This window comes from Columba livia, chromosome 7, assembly GCF_036013475.1.
Source record: "Columba livia isolate bColLiv1 breed racing homer chromosome 7, bColLiv1.pat.W.v2, whole genome shotgun sequence".
Lineage (NCBI taxonomy): Eukaryota > Metazoa > Chordata > Aves > Columbiformes > Columbidae > Columba > Columba livia.
This window is the reverse complement of record NC_088608.1, coordinates 33,732,619-33,755,045: the sequence shown is the minus strand read 5'-3', so window position 1 is coordinate 33,755,045 and position 22,427 is coordinate 33,732,619. Positions and strand designations below refer to the sequence as shown.

Genomic DNA, 22,427 nt, shown 5'->3' with positions numbered 1-22,427 from the left:
GCAAGATGACATGTCACATAGGTGGTGAGGGGTCAATACCCAGTGCAATGACAATGTGCTGGCAGGTCCCTTTCAGCTCCCCTTCCTTCATGTAAACATAATAAATTATGTGTGACATCCCACACCAGGTTTGTAAATAGGGGTTTTTCTGAAAAAGAGAGGGAGGTTTCCTGTGCAGCAAAGGTGGCCAGGATATAGGGGTGAGTGTTTTGCAGTTCTCCCACCACAACCAGATGTGCTGTTCTCTTTCCAGTGTGTCCCTTCTGTGTTAAGTTACCTAGGGTGAGTAATACTACTCTGCCCTTACATCTTTCGGGGAAAAAAAAAAAAAAGATACAAAGAAAAATAAAATAAACCACCTTAGGCTGCTCACAGAGGTATCTACCCTTAAAATACAGAAGGAGCAAGTAAAATTGCTGTGCTTTGACTCCTTGCTCCTATCCATTACTGAAGCTGTGGCTTTTAGGGCCAAAGGTCTCTCCCAGTCTGGGCAGTAAAGTATCCCTGCTTGCTGCTTCTTTTTCCTGAACCTCCAATGCACAGGGGAGATTTTTCTGTACCATTTCCCAGGAGTGACAGCTTTGTGCTTTGGGAAGGAAGCATTTCTTTGGAGACTTTACCTTCCACAAGATAATGTTTTCCTGATGGGATGGTAAAGCTCGACATGCTGCGTACTTGTGCAGGCAGGCAAGTGATGCTTGATGGAGCCCTCTCCTAGCCCCTCTCATTTGATGGTGTGATATCAGTTTTTTATTTGAAAATATTCTGTTTTGGGGTAATTATTTTTGATTATTTTATTTGAAAGCTTGCACCAGTTTTGAAGGACCTCAAAAATCAGTTTCAAAACTGATCTGGAAAACCCCCTTTGGAGCAGATCTGTTTCCCGGCTTCCTTACTACAGTTAATAATCTGCACTTTGCTGGCTCTGATCATCTTAAAATCTCAGGTAATTTGAGATACCCTGTTTTGTCGTGAGCCTGAAATGGAAGTAGTCAGGCACTTCCCATTAAAATGATTGCTGCTGGAAAAATTCCAATCATAATTTTCTGCCTGTAAATGTTGTTTTTCCCTTTCTGTTTCAAAGAGGTTGGTAGTACAAATGGCCTCTCATCCTCAAACTGAACGTCACAGGGGCTGAAAGGCTGAAAAGCCCTTCTCTCAACAGTGAGAACATCCTATCTAGTTAGCAGGTAAAGCTATTTTTGCCATATCCTTCAGACAACATTGAAAATCTAGTGCAGAAAAGACGTAAGACAGCAACAGGCAGAAATCAGTGTCCCCAAATCCAACCCGTGTTTGATCTCATTAGCTGTGAGGCTCTTGTGACTATGGGTTTGATGTCCCTGGGAGTTGTGGCCACAGTTTTGATGGGCAGGGTCCTGGGAGGCTACTGTGATGTCCTGCCCTGGAGAAACCAGCAGAGCCACCCCCATGAGGTCCCCTCCAGCTCTGAGATCATCTGTTTCGCTGGCGTCCAAAGCTGACTCAGTGCTAACACGTGCTGCTTCTTGGCCTTATTTATTACTATTGCATGACATCCAAAATAAACAACGCCTGAGGTCCTTCTACCCCTTACCCCGCACATGGCTTCAGCTGGGAGCTGTGGTTGTGCCGGGGGGGACCTGGACTCCCTGGGCTCCACAGATGATGATAAATCACCTGGCGTGGGCAATGTCTTTCAGCCGAGCCCTAACCTGTTTAGTCTAATGGGCAGAGTGAGCCGAAACGAAAGGCTGGTTGGCAGCTCTGGTTTAAACACTGTGGCTGAGGGGTCTCCTATCCTTCTCCGCAAATAAATCACAGTTCAAAGGAGCTGGCGTTGCAGCAGCTGGAATATTGGACTGGAGGACGGTGTGTGTTTCCAACCCATCCCTCGCACTTCTTAAAATACAGAAGGGGAGCAGAGAAGCCCTCAGAAGTGGTCTCAGCCCTGGGTGGGTGTAGGGCAGGGCTCGTGTGATGGCTGTGGGTGCAGGGATAGGAAAAGTGTTGGAACCACAACCCCAGTTTGCTGGATTTTGTGTCGCTAATCTATCCCAAAGGGCAGCTTAATAGATTTCATTTACAACTTTTCCTGCCCTACATAATCTCTGAGAAGTGCCACTTTCAGTTTGTATATCTTTCACCGACATGTATATTTAGCACTCATTAACCACTTACCTTGGGCTAATAATTCAACTTTTGTTCCAAACCCCAAATTTCCTCATTTCTGTGAGTTCTTGGAGCCAAAGAGAACATTTCTGACAGATTCATTTCAACTTTGTCTGAAGGTTCTCTGTAGCCTTTTAGTTTATTTAAACAATATTTTCTGTGTGTTTTTTTTTTTTTTTTCAGATTATTCATAGTGAAACCATCTCATTGCTTAAAACCTGTGCATGATTCTTACTCATTTCAGGTAAAAGCAATTCAGAACACTTGTCGCTTTTTATAATGAAAAACAAAAAAACTTTGCTTCTAGGTACTTTAGCCAAGCTGACTGCAATTAACATTGCTGTTTCCATCCAAATTCTTCCTTGCTCTGATTTTTAGGTACTTTCATTGTTTTGTTCTAGATTCAATAGCCTGATGATTTATTTTCCATCTATTTAACCTTCGTCAGCGCATAAACTCCCACAACTGACAGGACCTGGAGTGCGTTAGTCCTTGCACAGTATCTTATTTTGTTGTTGTTTTAACTTGAGCACACTTAAGCACATGCTTAAATCTGACTTTAGTGTGATCTAAGCTTCTGTGTCAAATAAGCACAGGCAGGATTAGGGCTGTTTCCTGAAAAAGCACCTTGGGCAGGAGAGGTTATGAGTGTGGTGCAGTTGTGGTGGGGAATGCCCAAGTGTCTTGTGTTCAGCTCTGCTTTGCCATTATTTCCTGCCACACAGAAACTAAAATTGATGCAATGAGTCAAAGCAAATGCAGACAGAACCACGGGGTTTTTTTCCCCCATAAAGGGAAACTGAACTCCAATACAACCACAGCGAAACAACCAAGTTTGCAGCTGAACCCAAACCAGAACCAACCTTTGAAGTGCAGTAGTTAAAAGTTTAAATTGCTTTGCAGTGCCGAGATCTGGTACAGTCCCCAGATCTGCTTGGATGGGGAGATGCAGGGTTCATGACATGTGAGGTCACCATGAGGGGAGATGGCATTTCCCCTTCTTGGCTGCTGGGCAGGTGTCACCAGGCCATTTGGGCAGAAACCTGCCTGGTTCTGTCAAAGGTTCATCATCCTACCTTGCGGGAATGTTTTCATTTCAGAAGATCAGCAGATTCCTCCAAGAAGTGCTTTGCTGTTGGGTTCAGCAGTTGTTTTTTCATTGTTGTTGTTCATGTTTTGTTTTTTAATTATGATTATTATTTCCGCAGTAGAAAGAGGGATATTGCACATGAATGAGAAAACTTGTGTGGACTGCAGGAAAACAATAAGCAGCCGGGGCTGAGTAGGAAGTGGATGGAAACCCAACCCAGAAAAATGAGAAGTGTTCAGCCTTGGCTTGACTCTGTGCCCAGTGAGGCTGATAGCTGGGCTGTCACTGATTGCAGCAGGCTTAGGCCAGTCCTGGATGCTTCTGAGAAACCCAGTCCTAGAGCAATGCAGGGCTTATTCAAGCCCTTTCCCCCACCACACTTTTTTTTTTTTTCCATTAAACCTCATTTTTTTTCCAGGCAAATTCCACCTGTATGTCACACAACCCCCATTTTAAATAGCTGTGCCTGTGCCTCCAACTAAGGTCTTCCCATTTAATCCAAAGGTTTTGTCCTCCTTTCCCAGGAGCTCAGTGGCAGACAAGAACACCTTAAAGGCATGGCCTGAAGATATTTTAAAATTCCTCAGATGCAATAAAAATAACAAAAATATTGATTTTATTTTTTCTTGTCTATGCTGTGATGGAACAAAAAATAGTGTCGGACCAAGCAAAGAAGGAGGGAAGATTTCTCCATCCCTCTGGTTTAGTTTATTGGCTTGGGCAGAGCCAGCACAAGGGAGGGGAAGATTGGGAAGCAAATCTCCCCCATTTCTGGGACTGGAGACACTTGGAGTCAGCATGCTGGGCTGTTCCGCTCCAGCTTCTGCTGCGAAGCTCATCCCCCAGGCTGCACGAACATCACTGCCATGGGGATCCCGTCTGAGGAGCGTGTGTTCCAGTTGTGTCGTGCTAATTTGTGGTTTTCAGGAGAAAGTGTTGGAAAAAAGAGCAGCAGCATGAATCCAAGCCAAAATTGCTAATTTTGGCTGGTCTTCCTTTTTCTGGATTCCAATTGCTGTTACATGTTTGGTATTTATATTTTAAAAACAGGGAAACTTGGTAATAAGAAAAAGCTAAATTAGATTATGAAGGTTTCCATTCACTACTAGGACTGAGTATAATTGAGTTTTGCATAGCTCTGCAAGACCAGGATGTCCCCCTCTGCCTTGCTTTTTCTCTGAGACTGAATTATGTTTCATAGTGATACTAGATTGAAGAGGGCAATATCGGGCAACTCAAAATTTGAGTTTAGTCAGATTAAGCCTAAGTCTAGTTTCATGTTTTGCATGTTCAAAACCAGCCTCTACCCAAGGTCAGCTGCTTCCTTGTAAGAGAACACCCAGCATTTTTAAAGTCATCTTACATTGACATGGGGCAGGAAAATATTTTTCTGGTTGTTTTGTGCTCATACTGCCCCTATTGGATATAACAATAGAAATCCTTGTATACTTTGAGGTGTTTATGCGAGTTGGGGAATTCATTCTCAACCCATCTATTTTTGGGGATATAAGTTACTGATTTTGGTGCAGACTCAGAGGCAAAGCTTCTAATGCAAGGAGCATGGGCTGCTGGATGGATGTCCCAGGTGATGGGCACCTTGGCCAAGTCGTGGTGGGTAGAAGTCTATGGTGTGGTGCCTGGTGGTGTGGTGCAGGTGATGAGACACAAGCTGTGCTGCAAAAACAGCTGAGTGCAGCGTTTGCTGGACCTGAGGTGAAGGCTGCATCTGCTCATTGAAAACAGATTTAAGAAACAGATGAAGGATGCAGTGCAATGGCAGGAATATCAAATCTGTTTGCTCAGGGAAGGGTCATTTTCCATAACACCTGCCTGTTATTGTCTTCTGCTCAGCGTGGAGTCCTTTTACAACCTTGCGTTTAGGGAGTTTGGCTGGGCTGCCAAAAAAAACAGAGGGAATCACTCTTTTATGAGCCATCCCTTCCTCCCTTTTATGTTGTTAGGAATTTCCCCGTGTGTCTCTCTTTCACAAATTCCTTTTAATTATATTGCATCCAAGAGAAAGTAATCCATCCCAGTTTGGCTTCTCTGACGCTAGCAAATAGAGTTCCTGGTCTCCTCTCTTTCGTCTTTTTTTTAGGGTTTCCAGTACATCAGCCCAATGGCCTGCAGAAGAAAAATGATCTCATGCGAGAACCAATTATCACGGCTGCCCGTTCTGGCTGGGGGGAAATGTTTACCTTGAATTCCACTTAGTCGTGGGGTTTCGATTAGGAAGCAGCAGCACATCTGCTGAACACACGCATGACAAGGTAGGTGAAGTGTTATTGCACCCAGCCTGGGCTACAGACTATCTTCACAGCTTGGGCAGCAGAGACGAGGGTCTACGGGTGAGATAAGGGGTCAACGCAGCAGTGGCTTGGAGGTGTAATCCTGGCATCTCCACGCTGTGCTGCTGCTGTGCCTGGGATTGCAGTAAACACACAGCCGAGGAAAGCAAGAAGTGGTTGAATGCTTTCCAAGGGAATGATTTTTTTTTCACCCCTGTGGTAAGCTATCCTTTGTCAAAATGAAAACTTTCCAGGAGAAAAATGTAAAATCAGCTCACAAAGATTTTGGTTGATTCTTTCATTTGTTTGTTTCCAAATGTCTTTTTAATGAAGTTGTAGAACCATATGAGATTTTTTTAAAAATAAAACAGAATGGAAACAAGATGTATCCCTTTTGCCATTAAAAACAGAGTGGGAAAAGAAGATTATACAGCCCATTCCCTTGCTCCTTCATGGGATCAAATATTCTCAGGCTATGGATAAAACATCAAGAAATGTTGACATTCCTTTTGCTTTGCTTTCATCTGCTCTCCCAAACTGCAATTTCCCTTTTCACATCACTTTGCTACTGCAAGTTACATGCCCTCAGGTCCTCTGGATTTTAGCTGACCTGAATTAGAAATGCACAATTATAAATCTGCCTTGGAGTGTCTCATCCCACACGACAGCCCCAGCATGAAGTGTTCTCTGGTGGTTTTGCCCTGGTCCCTGTTCCAGGCTCCAGCTCTGCTCCGGTCCTGATCCCACACAAGATCTTGCCACAACCTTCCCATGGCATCTTCATCACCCACTTTCTAACCAGGGTTTTGCCAGTCGACCTAGGAAGTAATTCATAGCAATGCTGGAGAAACTCTTATATCTATTAGATTTTTAAACCAAACCCACACTGCAACTACTATTGGATCTGACCTAAAAATAGCAATCTAATGAAATCCAAACGTTTTGAGAGAATGTATCAATTTCACCTGCAGTTTCAACAGGACATTATGGAAATGTTTCCATCCCGTTGAGTCAAAACATTTAATTTTGACCACTGCATTGGCTGTTTTTCTATCAGGGCTATAATATGCAGAGCAGTTGATGCTTAGATTTCTATCCGACATTTTTTAGTGTAAAAGTCAAACCAAGCCAAACATTTCAGCTTCTTTTGTAATTTGCTCTCATTTGTATTTGGAAAAAAGAGTCACGTATTCGTATGCTTGCTTCCCACAAGACAAATACTTTTGAGAGTGCCTTTTCCTAACTTTGATGCTCAAAAGTGTCAAGGAAATCTGAGTCACTTGCCTGCTTTGAAGTGTAAAGAATAAATGGGCTTCTCAACCCCTTGGGCTGTCTCAAAATCCCAGCCAGAGGCCTCTATTAATAACCTGACGAGCTATTGTATGACACTGTCTTATCCCCATCTCACAGATGGGAACGCAGCGTGGTAGCCAGTTCTCCAAGGTCACCCAGCAGCAGAGTCACGGCCAGAGCCCATTCCTTCTTCCGCTGCCCATTGACCTACTTGAAGCAGAGAAAATGCATCATCCTCTTACACAACTTGCTATTAACATTTAGCAGAAAACTGGGGATTTTCTCATGGAAATTTCCACGGGAAACCCTCACTTTCCTGGTCAGAAATGTCTGTCTTGGGACATCCTGCTGTTTCTGTAAGGAAGTTTGAAAATGCAGGGAAGTGAGGTTTACCTTCCAGTTCTTCTCCCCCACATTTCCCTGGTTGGAGAAGAAATCTCTACAAGGAGAGGTAACCATGCAACCAAAGTGATTGGACAATAGATGGTTTCTACAAAAATATGAGCCACGGCTACAAGACTCACAGGCTGGCAGCACTGACTCTTGCTAGCTGTGCCAAGGGAGTGCTAGTAAAATCTTCAGGCTACACCCAGTTTTCATGTGTTGTTGCAATTGCCATGGCATGTCCTGCAAAACTTCATGGTTTGGGAATTACAAAAAGCCCAACAAAGTGATTCTTTCAAAACCCCCTGCCTGAGAAGTCTGGTGGATTAGCCTTTGCAGACCCAGCCAGCAAAGTCTCAGAGGGATGATGAAGAAATCATTATAATGCTTGAGGAACAGAGAGCCCAAAGCCCTTTCTGATCCGTCACTATCAGAAGATTCAGGTCTGATTTTTCTCTGCCAGCTGTTGGAAGATGCAAGTCTGCAACGTGGTGGTGAGCGCTACTTGACTCGTAGGGAAGATGGGAAGGAGATGACTTGGGGATTTCTGGTTTTGCCTTTTGAGCAGCTGCTTGGGGTGTGCAGTGTTGGAAAGAGCAGCAAAATAGGATCAACCTGTTAACGATCAAAGCCTGTTGTGGCTGCATGTTTGATCACACTAACCTAACACAGGGGTGGTGCCGACTCACAGCCTCTCTGCAGAACTGGCCAATGCAAAGACCATGAGTCAAGAGAGCTGTAGGGGAGGACAGGTGTTGAGGGAAAAGGTGGAAGCTGGATAGAGAGCCGAAGGGGAAGTCTGGCTTTTCAGAGCACTAGGACAGCCTCATGGCTGTTCGATTGTTATTTATTAAAGGAAGATATATAATTATTCCAGTGTGTGCATTTCACAATGACAGTAGATGCAACAAATCCAGTGGGTCAGCAACGCTGGTGTGACCATGGCTTCTGAGCATGATGGGACTCCATGAACATGCTTCATCTCTCCAGCTGACTGGCTTCTTGGTGGCCATGAAAGGACTTTGCTTTCTGAAGCAGAATGCAGTGTTAAAAAGCACCAAAAAGACAATTGTGAGTATGCTTGAGCACAAAACTGCCAAGCAAGCCCCTGGGAGACTGGTGATAGCTGTCCTGTAGAAACCCCAGCATGAGCAGGGCTCTTAGGTGTCTGACCCAGCAAACCCCATCGCAGCAGCAAGGGGAGAGGTGGCAGCACCTCACCCAGGTGCTCTGCATGAAGGCAGGGCTGGGCAGAGCTGATCTGGCAGCTGCAGCTGCCCATGAAAGCCTGGCTGGGCAGGCAGGCTGGCTGCTTGCAGGAGCCAACAAGCAACGATGGATGGACAGACAGATGCAACTAGGTAGGTAGAGTGAGCTTGAAGCACTAATTTTCTACTGGATTTTCTCCCACTTGCTTTACCAAAAAATACTAGACAGCCCTGAGCTGGGGCTTGCCCAGATGAGGTTATTTTTCCACTGACAGAGCTTTTGAGGACTTTACAATACATGCTTAGGGTGATGGGACTCCTGGGAGTGGCTGGTGGTTATTTAATATATAGAGTGCATAATGCTTGTTAGTATGGAGCAGGCAGCCTGTGCGGTGGGCTAGGAGTTAGTGAGGTTTCCTTTGCCATGAATGGAAAAACCTGCTCTTAATGCAAACTGCTCTCTGAGCAAATGCTGTTAATGGAGCAGTCATTTCCAGAGGGTGTGAAGGATTTCTGTCTGTTGCATTAGGGATATTAACTAGAAGGGACAGCACTTTTTCTGTGTTTTAGAGAGTTAAACATGAGTGACTGATGGGTTATATTCTGACTTGAGCTTGGTTTCACAGAGGGTGATAGGGAGACAAGTGGCAATTAGAGTAGGCATGTTACCTTATATTGGTTCCGGGCACCTAAGCGTGCTCCCTGGGCTACAAATCAGTGTAACGTATTTTCCTCACCAAAAGTAGACACCTCTTTGTTATGATGGTAGCTAATCCAGGCCAATCATATAAATAGAGTCCCACAGGGGAATGCTCATTCCAGGGTAGGAATAGAGTTTTATTTTAAACTCCACCAAACTGAGATCATCTGCATGAAAATAGGTATTTGTATACCAGAGTGGAAGTGCCGTGTGGGAAGTTACAGCAGTACATCCAGAGGACCAAGAACTCACGTCCTAGATCAGTTCTGTGATCTATAAAAATATTTAGCTAATCCATAGAGACAAGTACACAGAGATGACATCCCATCCACTCTGTGTACATTGAATGAGGCTACTTGTGTTTGAAATAGTGTCTTATGGCTCCTCTTCTTGTTACTCATTTTTAAATAACAGTAATTTCCTACTTGGCAGGCTGTGGCCCTGTTGGACCAGTGTGTGATTCCTATAGTGTTGCTATCAGCTGATTTAGATAGTTTTCTCAAGACTGTGGGTCTGTTTAAACATAATAAAACAGTCTCTATCCCAGCACTCCCATAGTGTCTGGCTTTTTGCATCACATCTTGACATTCTGTATCATTTAGCAATTAGGAAATTGGGAGGCTCAAGTTTAATGGGCTCCTTTGTATCCCCAGGCTGCAGCAGTGAAGGACTTGCAAACCTTGCTAAATATCCCCTATACATCAGATTCCTGGGATATACTATGTCTGTCCTAAGTCACAAGGACCCCAAGTAAACAGAACTACACAAATTATCATGGAAAATGAAGCTAACCCAAATAACAGTTCAGTAATTGCACCACAGCAAAATTTTTGCCAATTCTGGTTAATGCTGAATGGATGAAACTTAGCATCTCAGTTCAACTTCACAAGCTGCAGGGCTTTCAGCCCAGGAAAACTGAATTGAAATGAAATATTGCTTGGCATGTGGGTTTTTTTGTTGTTTGCTCCCAAGAGAAAATGGATTCTCCAAAATGGTTTCCTGCAGAAAATTAAAGGTTTTCAGAAATTACATTTGCGTGTCCCAAAGAGCTATTTCAGAGGAGAACTCCCAGGCAGCTCTGAAACTCAGTTATTTAGGGGTGAGTCTATGTAGAGATGTCAGCGATGCAGCCAACTATTAGCTAAGTTAGCTGCAGAATTTGATCTCTTACATATTTCTCTTTAATAGAAACAGAGCCCTCGACAGACATGGTGGTTATTTATGTTCCAGATAAATCCCTGACCTCGGTTTGGGGAAAACCTTCATTGCTCCCTTACGCCCAAGGAATGATTTCTTTAATACAATGGTCTCTTCATCTAGTAACTACCATAAAATAATATGTTGAGGTGGCACAGGCTGTATCCAGGTCTTATGAGCCCTCTTCTTGATGTGCTGTGGTACATGGACCTAAATCGTGGCTGTTTGGGCACAGCGTGGGGCAGCATGTGGACACTCACCCACCCATGCGGTTCAGGCTGCTCGTCTGCCCCTGCACCGCCTCTCCTTGAATTCCCCAGCGATGACCTTACTGCAGCTATTTCCATGCCTGTAAATCACCTTGCCTGCATGAGGCGATGCTGTTAATTATGTCACGTGAAGACAAATTTACAGTGTGGAACAACAGTAAAAAATATTCCTACTTGAAGTAATGTGAGATCTGCACTCATTGGGCTGTCCGTAAATCACAGCCAGCCCCATGCACCGGGCTGATGGGCTCTTCCCACCCACCAGCAAAGGTTGTGGTTATTGGTGCTGATGGGCCAAAAGTGAGTGCTCAGAGCCTGAAAACTAACTTGCATCACTCCAAGTGGATGAAAAAAGCCTGTTTGTAGATGCTCAAGTGCTGAGTGACCTGATTTTCTATGGTGGTGCTGTAGTTTCTGGTGGAAAAAAAAGATCTTCTACTAGCATCTGAAAACATTACTTATCCAGGAGGGAATTTTTCCAGGATGCATTGCCTGGGGATGGAGCATTGACTTAGGTCAGGGGTGTCCAACTCATGTGACTACTCCTACATTTATACAGTCCTAAAATTACACTCGGCCCTTTGAAGGCAACTGCAAGACTGATGTCACCCCCGGTGAAAATGAGTTTGGCACCCCTGACTGAGGTGCATGGTGGTCTTCATCTCACTGTCCATGTTCCTCTGCTCCTCCAGGTTTTCATCTGTCTTTAGTCATCTCTTGTCTGGAGAGGAACACGACAAGTGATGGTGCCACAGCTCGGACACCTGGGGGTCACTCCGTAGCTCGAGGACAGAGCCCTCCCTTTTTGGGGGTGACCTAGAAAGCTCAAAGGGGAAATGAGAGACATGTGGTAATGCTGGGGTTTGCTTAACGGAGTCAGCGGCTGTGATCAGACCTGTAATTTTCCGAAGATCAAAGGCACAGTTGACAGCAGCTGTTTAACACTGAGCTGGAGTATTTCAGCATGCGTTTCCCGTACCAGTCTCATTTCTTTCCAAAGAACAGGTAGACTGACCTGACATATCTCCTAGGGCATCACCAGAGCTGGGCTGGATTATCACTGTCCCAAACTGGTGGCTTTTCCCTCCCTGTTCCTACCACTGTTGACCTTTGCAGTTCAGCTAGAAGAAAAACCAAAGCAAAGTTTCCAGGTCGTGGAATGTCAGCCAAATGCAGGGACATCCTTGTGGGGCATGTCCAATACCTTTGCCCCAAGGAAGAAGATCTAAGTTCAGCTGCCCAGTAGCTTTTTGTGTCTAAGAGACACTCGGTGTGGGCTCCCATGCTGAAATTTGGGAACATTGTCAGCCCTTTCAGTAAAAATCTTTTGCAATCAGTGCTCTTGGTAAGCATTAAGTCTGGGTTGAGTGCCAGGGAGATGCTGTTAGAGTAAAACGAACAGTTCATGAATGATTGGTTTAAACAACAAGTAAGTGAAATGCCCACATTGGCATACAGTCATTTTTCCATTTTCTGGCTTTCCAGTCGCATCCAAGTCTGTTGCTGTGTAAATCCACTGAGCAAATGTCTCTGGTGACTGCCCACTTGCTCACTGTGTGGCATCCCAGAGTCTGGACATCCATCCAGATGCCTCCATCTCCCTTTCAGGTCCAGCTCTGCTGGCTAATCCCTCTATGTGGATTTACAGTGCAAAGTAAGCATCCCTCACAAAAACTTAAGGCAATGCATCTCTTGGCTGCATTCAGTGTAGCTCCATGTTTTTCTTGGAATGGGAAAGAGCATCCACAACACCCACAGAGAGCACAACAGCCAGCAAAGTCATGCCAGAAAGGGCTAATCCTTTTTCTCTCTTTCTTCATCTCGCTGAGAAATGGTGGCAGTGCTTAGTAACATGGGCTTCCTTCCACCGCCCTCTTAATAAAATTATGGTTTTGACTCTGTTGACTTTCAGCACAAGAGTTTCATTGCTTTTTCCAGGTGACAAAAGAAAGCTGGTTCTGCTTCAGAGATGCTATCTGCCTTACCGTACTGTGCTGCTGGGTGGGCACTCTTTTGGCCAAGTGCTGTGCCCTTGCTGCAGAATTGGGGAAGGTGTCAGGGCCACGGGGCAGTGGGGACAGGCAGAGCACCACCACTGTAAGGTCAAAGGAGCTCAAAGGACTTGCCTGGATGCAGCAATTGATCCTGGGTCCACTTTGTAGGTGGAAACCTTTGGCTTTGGAGGTCTTACATGGCTTTCACAAGGTAGGGCAAATCTAGAATGTGGTCATGGTCCTTGCCACCATGGTAAAACTTGACCTGACAGCCCGAGGGCAGCCAGGCAAATCCCTGGAGCCATGCTTGGTGCTTTCATGGCAGCTGTTGAATATTCAGGCTCCAAAATCCTCTGGGTGCTGTGGGCATCCCCTCTTTGCCGTGAACACACACGGTGCCCCCAAGCATGGTCCCGCAAGTGGTGGGATGACCTGGCATGTCCTGAGTCCCCATGCACACCCCATCTCATTGCTTTGCCAGGCTGCAGCATCCCTGAAATTGGGTGTGCTAGGCATCAGCGTGGCCACAGTGGGCTCATGTGGCTGTTTCCCTTCTTGTGCTCATTCCCATGGCTGATGAGACAGCCCCAGTTAAAATTACCCTGGTATAATGCCTCGGGGCTTTTGTTTTTTTGACACTGCATATGGAAGGCAGCTGTCAATTAGCAGCTGAAAAAATAGCCTGCAGTGCTAATGAGAGCAAATCTAATAGAGACCTCTTCCAAATTGTTTCCATCCATTTTTCAGGGCTTTTAATTGCTGTCATATTAGACTGATGCCAGAAGGAAAACACGGGGGGAGAAGCCCCATTTGGAGATAGATTCCTCTTTGCCAGGACTGACTCAGAGGCAGCTTTCTTCCCTAAATTTCGTTTACAGGAGTTTCTAGGTAGTTTCCAAAGTTATATTTGGAGCTGGGTCCCTGCCAGCTCCTGCAGCCCCTTTTTCCCCACAGTGAGGATGGGACTGGGATGTTATACCAGCTGCCACAGCCAGATCGAAGGCTGGGGACAGATGCTGTCTCCCACCCACTCGCAATGCTTGATTTTTTACTTTTTTTTTCTTTTTTTAAGGAATGTAGTCAGAAAGGGAATATTATGTACTGAAACAGCAATGGTAAAATACTTAGCATTTCTAAATTCTTTCTGAAGAAAAAGCTTCAAAATAGTTCTGTTGGTAAAGGCAGCTCTGGATCCCCAGTGCAGGCAGAAAGTGAGAGGAAAACAAGGCAATGAATCAAACACAGAGAGGGCAGCAAGAACAAGAAAACAAAGTGATTTATTAAACTATTATATATAGACAGAGACACTTGCCTTTAATCCTGGCATGTATTTACACGTATCCAACTATCCATTTCTAGCAGTGGATGTATTTACCTGAGGGGCTTTTCTGAGGCTTCCTCTTTGAAATGAGGGTGAATAGCTGCTGTCGCATGGCTACAGCTGCTTTTTTTTTTTGCAGTGGGATTTGTGCTCCTTGCATGATATGGGCAGCCTAAGATGTAGTATGTCACTCAGCATTCATTTTCTTCCTCTCCAAAGCTTGTGGCTTTGTAAGTATTGTCATCTATCTGCTTGTCTGCTTACATTGCCATCTGGGTTCAAAGGTGTCCATCATCTGAAGATCTGCTCCTGCAGTGTCTGACCTTGTGTGGTTCTTTGCTTCTGAATCTGAGCTGTGGTGGATGCGCTTTGTACAGCCCATAGCTAATATTCATGCAAAAGCTGCAGGACTGTGGAGAGCAGGAGAACACATGCACTTGAAGGTGCTCAAGAATGAAGGATTAAAAGCATGTGCTACATGGAGATAAGGGGTTGTACTCACTTCTGGTGTTACCCTGGGGCAGGCTGTTGGAGATGTTTGATTTGGTAAATAGACTGATTGAAACACAAATAATACAGGGGTTGTCAGAGAAGGCATCTGGCTGGCCTGTTGGGATGATATCTGCTCTTTGTTATTAATCTTTTTCATAGTTAATAAGGTAGACGAGGGTTTGTACAAGCATATTTGAGGAGAGAACCAGAGGTTCCTCTGGATGAAGGTGGCATCAGCCATATGCGCAGGGTTTATAAGTACGAGCCACTATAAAATTGTGGTTCAAAAAGGTAGATTTTGCAAAAGTTTGGGCTAAGGGTAAGCCACTCCAGCATGTCCTAACACAGACATTAAAAGCACAGAAAAAATTACCTAGGAGGCTTGTGACAGCAACCACAAGACCAGGGTGCACCAGGGTGGCCCCGGCACTGGGAGCTTCCTGCTGCTGGTGGCGGATAAGGAAGCCCCAAGCAAATGAATGCATCTCTGTGCCAATGCCACAAGTGCAATGCCTCTGCAAGGTCTCAGCCAACCCTGGAATCCACTACAAGCCCCAGGGATGCAGCAACCAGTAAAGGGGTTTCCCAGGCTGGATGGTGTAAATCACTCTGCAGGAAGGGAGGGGATTCAGTTTCCCCATGTGCTGGAGCCTGCTGGGATCAAGTTACATTAATTAAAGTCCAATGCATGATTTTAATCTGCAGGCCAGTGCACGTTGGTGCCAGGGGCTAGAATCCCATGTAGGGGAGGCTGCTTCCATGAATTTCCCAGCATGGCACTTGTGGGGCTGTTTATTTCCAGGGACATGGGGCCAAGCCCCTGCAAGTGGCTGCTCAGGGTACTGGAATTGGTGCCAGTGGCAAGAACATGAGTGATGGGTCTAAGATGGATCAGCCTTGGAGCAATGGGGCAGCGCATCTTTCCAAGGCTTTCTTAGCAAAAAAAAAAAAAAAAAAAAAAAAAAGAAAAGGTATTTCTTCCCGGCTTTGCCATGGTTCTTGGCCCATCTTGTGTTTCACCAGCATGGCTTAAATAGGGGCTAATGCACCAAGTGTGCCTTTAATAACCTTGGGACAGTAGCAGCTTAGAAAAACAAACATTCCCCAGCTGCACCGATCTGGAAACAAGCCTGCACAGCCGCTTCGCATGCTGGCCCCTCTCCGGACCTGCCTTGTGAATCTGGGCCACGTTGGGACAAGCCAGGGATGACCCTGACGCAGGGAACATGCTGTTCAGGAAACACTGGATCCTGCCTTGGGGACTGTGGGAGAGCAGAGGGTCAGTGGTTTTGTCTCAGCACACCTGCTCTGGAGCCAGCACAGAGAGCTGCTCAGCACAGCTGAGGGTCAGGCTGGGAAGCCCCGGACACCTGGCCTGAGGATGGATCTTTGCCTGGCTGCTGTCAGACATACTTGCTATGGGAGAAGAAGCTCAACAGCAAAGGGAGAATGGAGGAGAAACCCAGAGGAGGTCCCCATTTGTGTACCTGATGCTCTCCAGGATCACCTTAAGTACATTTACCTCCTCCTCTGCCCTTTCTGGAAACTCTTCTAATGTTTGGACACTGATGACTCTCAGTGCAAGTGTGAAACATCCCAGCTGGAACTCTTGCCTTCACGTAATATAAAGCTGCAGCATGGTGGCTGGTTGCTTCACTTATAAGTCCTTGAGACATGAAGCCCTTTTTTCCCCCCAAATTCATGGAATATCAAATGCTTGGACACCATGTACAAGGCAGGGAGGACCTGGATCATTTCCCCTATCCATCCATCCATCCATCCCTTCATCCCTCCTGCTTCCCTGGACCGTGTTTACCCAGACCATCTGTGAGGTCATGAACCTCCAACACCACTGCAAGCCCACGTGCAGGGACAGAGTGGTCCGAGCACCAAGCCAGCCATCTGTTTCATTAAATGCCACGTGTGCTCTCTGTTTTTAAAAAAAGAACAGGGCAAAACAACCCCCTTGTGAGATAATGGCTTGCAAAGTTCTACAGAGTCAGCTTCTTCACTGCAGTGTGTCTGATGACTGAGCCTGAATGTCAGCTCTGCATAGTCGGAGAGAGCTGGGCACACAAAAAGGGGCTCCTTTTGCCTTTTCAGAACAGGCACAGGCCAGGGAAATGGCAGGACTGGGCTCCAGGCTTTATCTGTGTTCAATAAGTGCTGAGGAGAATCAGGGAACAGAAATCCAGGGATGGGGTCGGTTCAGGTATGCAGCAGTTTGGAACAGGGAGACAAGACTCAGAGAAACCTTAGGAGGCAGCTAGGAATGGAGAAAGGTTTTGGGTATACACTGATGTGGTGGGTGATTTATTCTTGTTTGGGCTTGTTTTATGGTTTTTTTTGTATATGGTTGTGGAGGGTTTTTTGCAACTGTATTCCAGTTTTGTTCTCAGCCATCTGCTTTCTGAGGTGTTGTACCTATGTGTGGTCAGTGTTTAAGGTGAACTCAGATAGTACCAAGAAGCTAGAGGAGAGATGTTGTCTCTTGGCACCAGTAACCAGCAGGACAGGCCTTGGGGCAGCAGAACTGCTTCCCAGTGCAAAGAGGGGATGTCCAGGACGTTGCATCTCAAAGGACACTCCTCAATGGGACCTGAGCGATATGTGGGTACACCCAGAAGTGCCCACATTTGCATGGAGAGCCAAGGCTTGCAGGAGGCTGCACAGCAGGTGATTAGGGTCCATCCATCCTCCATCCATCCATCCCCAAAAGGACCTGTGTGTCAGCCCTGTTAAGGACTCAACACAGGACTGCATTTTCTCTATCTTCCCCAAGAAGAAAGTGCTGGATTTTGGTGTGAGGTGAGGGATCCTCACTCCTATTGAACATGGAGTCTAAATCCCTTGTTTTCTCAAACTTAGGTGAAACACGCATTTTCTTCAGCCGAGCTCTTGGCAGCTTTCCTGGGAGCAGCTGCTCAGAAGCATTGGTGTCAGCTTTTACGGTCCTTTGCACGCAGTCCCCTCACCCGCAGAGCTGGAAAACAAGACAATTATTTCCTTCACTTGGACGCCCTGCCTCCACTTGATGGGATGCAAGTGAGCTCAGCTCCCCCTGGCCATGCTCTGCCTTTACACTGGAGACCCGGCAGCAAAGCAGAGCTGACATCAGGTCCAGAACATCTTGCTGGCAAGCCAAGGCATTCCTGCAATGTTTTGGGCCTTATACAGTCGGGAGCGGACTGGGGCTCACAGCAATGTGGAGAGGCAGCATCAACAATGCTTTTTTGTTGATATGTAAACACATACCCATCTTCTTGCCTTCCCTCCTGGGGATTTCTATCTGAGCCTCAGGCTCGGGCTAACTCTAATGCAACCCAGCAATCATCTGAGGCTGAGCCCAGAAGGACTTAAACCATTGCTGGCAAATCTGGAAGAACAGGCAATTGTACCACCCCCACAGGGGAGCCACCCGAGGCACTGCTGCAAAAGCAAACATCTTGGAGGGCTTGTTTGAACAAGAGGTTTCAGTGTGTGGTGAACACAGGCTGGGTGAACTGCCCCTCTGCTTTGTGTTGGGGCTGTCACCGGTCCCATCAGAACAGCCCCTGGGCTGCAGATGTTTCATGTGATTGCCACTACCCGTGAGAGCAGTCTGCTCCAGAGTTGCTGGAGGTGGCATGTGCCCAGCCTGTTGCTTTTCTTTCTTTATTTTTTTATTTTTATTTTTATTTTCAACAGATGTCATCTGGGAAGTTATGATTGCCCGTGATCTGGGAGAACTTCCTTGGAATTTTAAGAGTATTCTCTAAAGAGGGCTGCTTGATATCAGCCTCAGGTAATTTCAGAGATGACGGTGAAGACTAAAAGGACATGCCGGTACGTTAAGCCTGTGGCAAAAGTTACGACGTGTTGGAGAGACGCCCATGGAGATGGCCATGTTGTGATCTCAGGCACACTCTATCCTCGCCTCTGCCCGGGGACAGCACAAAGTGTTCATCCCTCCACCCGTCTTCCAAGCTGAGGCCTCCACAGGTGTTAAAGACATCAACTGACCACCCTCCTGCTGGTGTTTTTCCATCTGCCTGTATTCCACAGCTCATATATTCCGAGCTGTAGGACAGATGAGAAGGGTAACAGGGCATTACTGGAACACTCAGAGACCTGAATAACCTGTAGGTGGGATGGAGCTGGGTCCAGGAATGCACAGCACTGATATCTTCCAAGGCATGGGATTAGGAGTGACAACTCCAATTATGTTAATTGGGGGAAAAAAATGCAGCAAGCCCCCTCCATGTTTATGTCAGTGGAACAGAAAATACTACTTTTTCCAGGAAACCTCCCTTAGACCAAAATACTTCCCATGCCTCTTGCTCAACAGCAGACCAGCCTTCTCCAGGGGAAATGGTTTTCTTCCCAAGAAATGCTGCAGTTTCACAGGGAATGGAGAGGCACAGGCAACAGCCAGGTTTGGGGAGTGTTTGCTGAGAGGTGGGGGTCTCTATCCCAACCTGAAATCTAGACATCTCTTTACACCATCTCACACAAAATACCCTCCCATCATCTATCCCAGGTGCCCTCAAGCTTGCCAGCACCCTGATGCAAGCCATGTCAGGGAGATGGCTGTTTCTCACACCCTCTCCAGGCTCCTGAACATCTTTACCTTGATCTTACCCATGCAGCAAGTGCCTTTGCATCTCTTCTGAGCCTGGATCCAGGCTTGCACAGGTGCAACTGTGTTCAAAAAGCACATGGGCACGAGTCTAAATCCCCTGCACTTTGTTAGTGGTTAGGCACATGCTTAAAGCCAAGGGATGCTGGATGTTGTCATGCCCTTTCCCTGCAGGAGAAGGCTTCTCATATCAACGAGTCCTTCTGGAAACATGTTGGGGTTGTATCATCTCCCTTGTCTCCTCTATAGGTGTAACATGGCACAACCTTGTGGACTTCAAGGGAGCCCGTGACTCTGGATGCACTTCTATAATCAGCTCTATAATTAGAAGAAGAGGAGAAAATGACGAATGGTACCCAAAGTTTTCCATCCAGACAGGGTAGATTACTCACAGGCACTGTGCATAAGTGACCTTGAAAATACATTCCACCTAAATTCTTTAAAAAACTTTAAGGGAGGGAGGGGATGTGGAACGAACAGATATTAAAATTAACACTTTCAGATCTTCCAACTCCAGCAGAAAAAGGATACATCAGTCCCATATGTCCCCTGCAAAAGAGCAGAACAGGAGGTCAATAATCACTATATATCACCTGTGAGGTTTCCAAAAGGGATCAGCGCTTGCCGGCTCAATCTCTCTTCCACTTGGAGGGAAGTTGGAGCAGATACAAGGGCTTTGAAAATCCATCTCTAGAAATGTGCTTCATCAGGACAAAGCAGAACTTAATTAGGGTTGGCTGGAAGTTTTGTTTCTCTGCAAGGCTCCTCTCGTGCAAGACAGATCTTTGGTCATAATGGGAAGATTATTAGGAATTCTGGGAACGGGAAGGAAGATGACATCTAAAATACATTCTTAAAACAAAATGCTCCTTTGGGGGATTAGAAGTGATTTGGTTATTTACTCACTTGACTGTCAAGGAAACATTTTTAAACAGAAAACTGATCTGGAAACAAAGCCTTTCCAGGCATGATGGGGTGATGGATCAATATTTTGTATTAAAATTGTTCAGGCTCTCATTCAAATGGGAGACTTCATTTGCTGGCACAGCAGTTGATCAATTCACCCTTGTGCTTTTAACTCAACATCCTCCAGTAACCTAATAATATGTATTTTAAATATATATTACTGGTTATATGTAAATTAACAAATATATTCCTCCTGCTCCTTTGCCTTACTTTCCACAGAAGACGTTTTAACAGCTTGAGTGATGTTGCTTTTATGATGCACAAATCATTTTACTAAACAGCATGATAAAAGTTTGTTCAGGCAGGAATTTCATTAACTGCAGGGTCCTTGTTGCACTTAGTGGCATTGGGCTTGGCACACAGGAATAATGGGTTACAGAGCCTGAAATTTCCATTATTTTTCATCCAGTTTATTTAAAAATCATTGGATGGATTATAAAAGGCTGCTAAACAGTGAATGTACTGTTGTTTCTTATTATTTGTTACTGTGGCCAGATGTTCGGTGTTTCAGGGTTCCCTAAGAGCACTTTGGGGTGCCACAGAGGGAAATTAATACTGTAAAACCATTCCTAAATCTTAGTTTTGTCCTCATAAAGCAAAATGATGAGTATTTAAGAGTGGGATGAAACAGCAGCAAGTTTCTGCTGGAGCTCATGATGCTGCTGAGCATTTGGTGAGTGCATCGTTTCTTTTTGTTTGCAGGGCTCTGTGCAAAGTGGGACCATCTGACATTGCAGGGGGGGGAAACTGAGGCACAACATCCCACAGTGCCAAACAAACCTGAACATGGGATCAACCCTTCTTTTCCATCCCTAAGCCAGTGCTTTCCATGTCCCTACAGCCAGATCCCTCCTGAGGGATGGCCATCAATGAGGTTTACCTGCATCTCTTCTCCCCCAGCTTTGCACACCCTGTGGGAAGGGATGCAATAGGGACTGGTGATGTGGGGTCACTGGCTCAGTACGCCCCTGTGGGATATACATTTAAAAAAAGACCCACCTAAATCAGATTTGCTCCCAGACCACATCTATCTGGGCCATCTGGTGCGCATGTTCGTGGGGGAGGGATTTGTAGGACCTTATAATGGCCATGTTGTCAGAGCCCATGGGCTGGCTCTGCTCCCTCACCTGCCTTTTTATAGGTCCCTGCTCTGTGGTTTGTGTAAGTTGGACAAGGCTCCAAAATAAATAGCTGCCTTCTCCACTCACCAGCAGGTCATGCACGTGGGGAATGCCATGTACTGTAAATAAATGGCTAATAAAAGCACAGTGCTCTTACAAAATAAATAGCTCCACAGCTTAAATTAAATAGTTAAGTGAAACATGGAGATGCTGGGTGCACCCCAAAATATTGCCCCTGAGGAGAGCTCCCAGAGGGTCCCATCCTAAGTGATGGTGGGACTGGTCCTTCCAGCTCTCTGGAAAGAGTGGATGTGCTCATAGGGCAGTATCAGCTTAGTTTTGGACACATTTTGATGAAGAAATTCCCTGTTCAGTGCATTTAAGTGCCAGTAACTGTGAAGGGAAGGGTGTGAAGAGGGAGGAGAGCGGGACCGGAGGTGCAAAAAGCAATCCCTGTTGGGGGAGCACTCACATCCATAGAGCTGGTGGCTTTATTGCCATCTCCAAACAGGCTTTGTCAGATGGGAATTAAGGCATGATGGGTATGACATTGCTAGGCTAAACCACGTCAGAGTTGCAATACACAGACTAACGAAGGGAAAGCCTTGTCCAGCAGTAGTGACATTCATAGAACCTGGGGACATGAAGATTTAGCAATAATTTGCTAAGCTTATACAAAGGAGGGGCAGCAGAACAACTTTCTGTTTCATTTTGAGTGGCTATTTTTCCACTGGCGTTGTTCTCTGGGAGCTCTTAGATGCAAGAAAACAAAAAGAAAAAACTAACAACCCACAACAAAACTAAACCCTCATCAGAAATGCTTCCATTGAAAGGTAATTCTGCTTGCAAAGTTTGGCAGGAAAAGGAGAAGTTTCATTTCTCAGATGTCCCTGATGACAACTGGGAGACATCTCCTGTACAAAGCAGAGGCTGGGATGGCATTAACTGTTTTTTCCAAGGGCAGGTGGACTTTTGCATTGAGTTTTTCTGAAGGCTGTGCCTTTCTGCAGGGCTTGTGCAGTGTTATGTGCCAGTCCAGAGGTAGAAATGAAAACCAAATTTAGGGATCTTGTTTACTGGTCTTCTGCTCTAGCCGTTCGTCTGGAAACCATTTGAGGGAAAATCAATCAAACAATTACATTCTTGATGCTGTTATTGTCATAAACTCTTCCAGTTCCTCATTTATAGAATGTGTATGTGTCAGTTTTTTAGAAAATTGTTTCAATGCTGACTGATAGTGCTTCACTCTTTTAAATAGTTGACTTTCCTTCATTGATTATTATATCCCTTTCAAATCTGATGGCCTGTCTTCCTGCACTGCTGTTGCATTACTGA

General features: G+C 45.6%; 1 long non-coding RNA gene across 1 annotated transcript in view; it reads left to right on the top strand.

The window, feature by feature from the left end:
• LOC135579879 (uncharacterized) overlaps positions 1–16,425 on the top strand; it is a 75,729-nt gene extending 59,304 nt beyond the window's left edge. Inside the window, exon 10 of the long non-coding RNA XR_010473747.1 lies at positions 806–16,425. This is a non-coding gene — a long non-coding RNA (uncharacterized LOC135579879). The remainder of the gene's footprint in view (positions 1–805) is intronic.
• The last annotated feature ends 6,002 nt before the right edge of the window (positions 16,426–22,427 follow it).